This window comes from Phodopus roborovskii, unplaced genomic scaffold (genome assembly GCF_943737965.1).
Source record: "Phodopus roborovskii unplaced genomic scaffold, PHOROB, whole genome shotgun sequence".
Taxonomy (NCBI): Eukaryota; Metazoa; Chordata; class Mammalia; order Rodentia; family Cricetidae; genus Phodopus; species Phodopus roborovskii.
This window is the reverse complement of record NW_026126715.1, coordinates 34425-39588: the sequence shown is the minus strand read 5'-3', so window position 1 is coordinate 39588 and position 5164 is coordinate 34425. Positions and strand designations below refer to the sequence as shown.

General features: G+C 37.4%; 1 non-coding gene across 1 annotated transcript; it reads left to right on the top strand.

Moving 5' to 3' along the window:
* The first annotated feature begins 4737 nt into the window (after window positions 1-4737).
* LOC127214453 (small nucleolar RNA SNORA61) lies at window positions 4738-4867 on the top strand. The gene has a single exon (XR_007833849.1). It is a non-coding gene; the product is annotated as a small nucleolar RNA SNORA61 (small nucleolar RNA).
* Window positions 4868-5164: the final 297 nt, after the last annotated feature.

Here is a 5164-nt window from a genome sequence, read left to right as displayed (position 1 = left end):
TGCCGTTTGGTCTTGTCAACTGTGTCCTTTGCCTTATAGAAGCTTCTCAGTTGGGGAGGTCCCATTTATTATTGTACATCTCAGTGTCTGTGCTACTGAGTTATGTTCAGGAAGCAGTCTTCTGTACCAGTTTGTTCAAGGGTACTTCTACTTTCTCTTCTATGAGGTTCTACGAGTTTCAGTGTGGAAGGACATATGATGAGGTTTGATCCACTTGGACGAGAGTTTTGTAGATGGCGATAGACATGGGTCTATCTGCAGTCTTTACCCACCTCATCCATTGTCCCAGCACCATTTGTTGAAGATGTTTTCTCCTCACAGTATATACTTTCAGCTGTTTTGTCCTAAATCAGGTGTCCGTAGCTGTGTGGGTTAATGGCAGAATATTTATTTAATTTCATTGGTGGCCTTGTCTGTTTTTGTGCCAATACCAGGCTGTTTTCAGGAATATAGGTCTGTTGTAGAGCTTAAAGTTGAGGATGGTGATGCCTCCTGGAGTTTCTTCTATTGTAGGATTGTTTTAGCTATCCTGATTTTAACTCTTTTTCTGCATAAAGTTGATTATTATCCTTTCAGGATATTGAAGAATTGATTGAGCACAAATATTGATTGGAAACCCACTATTTTTCCTTTCAGGTTAGGCACTGGGAATATAAATAAAAAATACCATACTTCTTACAGGTTTAAATTAATGTGGAGCGGAGAATGATTGAGGGAACAAACAAGATGTAAAAAGAAATAACGGAACAAAATAAGAGATATTGGTTTAGTTAGGGTACCGAGAAAGCCTTCTTTAAGATGACAGCGGGACCCCACATCTGAATGAAACAAAGATTCAAAAAATGCAAGCACATAGTACACCACATAGTGAAAAAAATAAAGAAGGAAAGAAAAGCTTGAAAGATGAAAGACCTTACCATACAGATGTGCTGAGCACACCAAAAATGAAGAAAGCCAATGGCAATAGATAGCAACAAAGAAAAGGGCATAGAGATAGCCTAAGCTTCTCACAAGGTGGGTATGGTAAACTTGGTTCTGAAATCTTGTTTTAAGTCTGTTTAAAACATTTGAAGGTGCAGGAGTGACTGTGACAGTATGCACAATTTATGTTTTAGGAGTTATTCTGAGTTTACAGAGAAAAGACAGTGTAGGAAGATATAAAGACATTCATAGGGCTACTGTAATGAACCAACTACTATAATGATGAAACTTTAACCAGAGTATTGGTAGATGATAAAAAGCCATCAGATTAAAGGTTAAGAAATTTGACAGAATTTGATGATAAGACAAACAAATATGGGACACAAAAGGGGCACAGAAGGATGACGCAGCTGCCCTGTTCACAAATACAATGATACTGCCATTTAGTAACTACATCAAAGAATATTAAGCAAGACTAACTTGCGCAGTTTTATATACAATAGGAAGTTCCATCCAAAGACACCGCTCAGATTCCTGGACCCTGTATGTCAGCATGAGTTTAAGGCAATAATCTGATAAATGTTACCAGATACTGAGAAAGTAGCTTGGGAATTCCAACATATTTACATTTTGTTCATGAAGAAAATCGTCCAAGACAAAATAACATTCTTAAAAATGAATGATGTAGCCAGGTGATGTAGGGCACTCCTTTAAAACTAGCAGTCAGGAAGCAAAGGCAGGTGGATCTCTCTTAGTTCAAGGCCAGCCTGGTCTACAGAGTGGGTTCGAGGATAGGCTGCAAAGCTACACAGACAAATCCTGTCTTGAAAATACAAACAAACACCAAATTAAAAAAAATAAAAAACATGAATGATTCTATGTAATTGATAACATCCAATAATCAATGTGTAAAGCCTCTAATCCATAACATGCATTTAAAGACATTTCACTTGCCATTCACTGGAGTTACCAAACACCTCTCACCTGTGAAGCATCCTTTCATTGTCTTGGTACAGCTCCCTCATCACTGTGATTTTCCTTTGAAGCTTCTGTTTCTCGATTTCAAGTTGTGTATTACCTGACTGCAAAGACACTTGTTCAGACTTGAGACTTCGCATATGCTCTAGACAAAGGTACAAAATCATAAAGAAACTAAAGGAATTAAGAAATTCTTCAGTTCTTAATAAAGAAATTAAAGGAATTTCATACAATTAAAAACATATTAAAAATATTAACGATACACAAAGTTGGTCCGATCACTGTGACTTCAAAACCCACCTACTTTATAAAGATACACAGAGAAGCCTATCTTGAAAACAAAAATCCTTAATCACATGCCTAGGGTTTTTTTAAATGTATATGGAATCACTCAGACAATATACAATTAAAAATATGTCTTAAAATTTAGTGGCTAGAGATGGTAAGGGGAGTGTTTGTTTTTCCAAAGGTCCTGAGTTCAGATCTCAGAAGCTACATGGTGGCTCACACAATCTGTAATGGGGTCTGGTGCCCTCATCTGCCTGCAGGTGTGCATCCAGTCAGAAAATTGTATACATAATAAATAAATAAATCTTAAAGAAAAAAAGATAATTGACAAGGTTGGACATGCCCAGGGACATACAGCTATAGACAATTACTATACACAACAGTTCAGTTACTAATGCCATAATAAATCAGTCTTTTTTTAAGTCTAAATTGTTCATGTGCTGTCATTCAAACTATTTGATAATAAGTGTTCATTTCCAGTTTCCTGAGAGACCAAGACTCAAACAAAATGAAGACTGGAAGAATAATAACTTTTACATTATTTCAACTACTATACTACTGAATCACCTACAAAATTGGGGAGATAGCTCAGTCAGTAGGGTACTGGCTAAACAAACATGAGGACCAAAGTTTGGGTCACGAGCACCCATATAAGACCTGTCTGAGTGCTGAAAAGAAGAAAAAAAACAAGATCCCTAGGGCTTACTGAGCAGCACAATCCAGGTTTAATGACAGCTTTCTCAATGAATAAGGGGAAAGCAATTGAAGGAAACCTGAATATCTACCTTGTCCACTATATACATATGAATACAGACACACACAAAATGGATTAACAATTATAAGTGATTGTGAATTCTGTATGAACTAACATACATTATTTTTACATATCTCATTTTTTCTTTCATTATGATTAGCCACAACTCTACACAGCTCTAATATTAAAATGAGAACCTCAACTCGGACCGCTCTAAGGTGTCATTCCCAAAACATATGTGAACCAATCGAATACAAGAAAAAAATGCACTATACTTCAAAAGGGCCGTTTTAAAATCATAACAAGGAAGGTTTAGTAACTATGTGCAATGGGATGTTATTATTCTAAAATGCAAGCTAAGTAAACATATGGACCAAAAGAAAAGTTTGTGTGGATACAGTATTAACAAAGGGACGTGTACAGGAAATCATGAATAGTTGACTTCGCAAAAAATTGTAAAGCTATATCAGAAAAAAAAATGCCCATCCATACTGTCTGCGAGATCTAACAAGTCACTTATCAAGAAATCAATGGTCAGTACAAGCTGTAATATAATTAAATTCATACTAATGCAAAGAAGCTGTTAAAAAACAACACAAATTGTTTTACCATTATACACTCAAGCTCTTTTTTCTAGTGTCTTACTTTCTCTCATTTTAAAACTTTTAAAACTAAGTGTTTGGGAGACGTGGAGGGCAGGGGCTCAGAAGGAAGGGGACTGGGAAAAAGTATGGCTCAATTCAAAAAACGTGTGTGTGTGTGTGTGTGTGTGTGTGTGTGTGTGTGTGTGTGTGTGTGTGTGTGTGTGTTCACCTCAGCCTGCATGCCGAGGTGGGCAAAGGTCAGAGGACAACTAGCAGGGGTCTGTTCTCTCCTTCACTGGAGGCTGAATTCAGACCATCAGGCTCAGAAGAAGGGGCTTTTATGCACTGAGCGCAGACACTATAATAGGGCACTGTACAGGCCAGGTGCAGTAATTTTAAGCCTATACAAAGCAGACATGTGAGAAGCTGAGGTAGAAATGTGAGGACTTCAAGAAGCCTGGGGTTACATAGAAGCATGCATTTAAAGGAAGGACACATAAATTACCAAAATATGCCAGAATCTATGGGAGATGAGAGATGGTTGGAGAAAAATGCTCCCATATGTTAAAAAATAATTGGGAAAAATTTTATGACGCATTAAGGAAAGAATGTTGGGGCTGGAGACATGGCTCAGCAGTTAAGAGCAATGAATGCTCTTCCAGAGAACAAAGCTCAATTCCAAGTCACCCACAGGGCAGCTCAAGATTGTATGTAACTCCAGTTCCAGAGGATCTGACACTCCAACACAGACATATAGTGAGCAAACTCCCAATAAAGTAAATAAATAAAAAACATTAAATAATTTTTTAAAACACCATGGAAAAAGAAAAGGTGGATTTGGAGGAACGCTCTACACACACAAGAGTTTCCATATTATTTGGTGGGGGGGGGGGGATTAAGACTGGCCAAGAGAAGGAGTAAACAATGGAATAACTGGTGAACTAATTGCTTGCTACACTGGTACTTCCTACTAAGATACATGTACGTTAATGTATGCCTCGATAAAGCTGCCTAGAAAACAGAGTGCCTATTCCTCTCTGTATCTTCCACACTGTTACTACTATTCTCAGATAGCAGCATTTTTTTAATTAGACTAATGTTTTTTCAGGTCTAATCAATACAATTAGTATAATCAGTGAGTAGGGCAATTTAATCCAATGGTTCAATCTTTTTTAAGCATTTTGCTCATTAAAAGTCTTAAAGGCCTTTGAGACCCTTTTGGTCTTTTTCTCATCGGATCTCAACCCTGGTCTTGAAGGTTCATAAAGAAGATAAAGTACACTGAAGCTGGCCTCACAACGATGAAGTCTGGTGTAGAGCATAGGTCCAGATTCAAATGGTTCTGGCTATCGTTTGGAAGACAGAATAAGTTAGGAATGAAAAGGAAGAAATGTGAAGTTCTGGGCAGCCGTGGCAATGGTTGACTACATATTGGCGTTTCTTGTATTCATTGAGAGGATTATTTTGTTGATGTTGATTTCTGGTAGGTTTATATTCAGCTGTGTAATCAGTGAAGGGGCTTTGCCTGTGATCATAGGTGTAGAGTTAGAAACAGGCAGGAAAAAGCATCAGGCAGGTAAAAATGAAGCTCTACAAGCAGAGTTTTGTCTTATGTTGCATCATTTAAGCAAGTGTAACA